This window comes from Morone saxatilis, unplaced genomic scaffold (assembly GCF_004916995.1).
Source record: "Morone saxatilis isolate NCDOM2014 unplaced genomic scaffold, NCSU_SB_2.0 Contig4, whole genome shotgun sequence".
Lineage (NCBI taxonomy): Eukaryota > Metazoa > Chordata > Actinopteri > Moronidae > Morone > Morone saxatilis.
The window spans coordinates 18,536,700-18,537,272 of record NW_023339984.1 but is presented as its reverse complement, the minus strand read 5'-3'; positions in this window follow the sequence as shown (position 1 = coordinate 18,537,272).

Below are 573 nucleotides of genomic sequence, written 5' to 3'. Positions count from 1 at the left end.
ATTTTAACATCGTGACCATCAATATTTTTATAATTATTCATGTTATTATTTGTATATTCCGATTATTGTTAAGAGATATGATATTAAAAGCTGCAGTCATGAATAATAAGTTGGTGTCAACTCAATCTAATTCATTTATTTAACGCACTCAGAAATGTTCCAAACTTTGTTAACCTCCGCTGCTCACCTTTAAAGGTGCACTATGCGATCTTGCATGGTTTCAGCGCGATTTAATTTTTTTCTTAAATCGTAGGCATCTCTCCTTTGATCCGCTAGCTGCCTGCCCCCTGCAATACACTGTTTTTCTTGACAACACAGGATCAGCGTTCTGCTCAGAAACGGTGACATTTAAAGGACTCTGTGTTACGTGGGGGACTCTTTCTGTTATGAAGTTCAGTTTTTATCTCTTAACTCAGACTCAGGTTCAAGTTTTCCCCGACGCGTGGGAACCCTGTTGTTATTTGTTCTATTGTTGTATTGTTACTGTTTGTACTACTTTCCTGCATTTGCAGTCTTTATTATTGTGTATGGATTTGTTCAGTGCTTTGAGCTCTCTCAGCCACCATAGCGTTC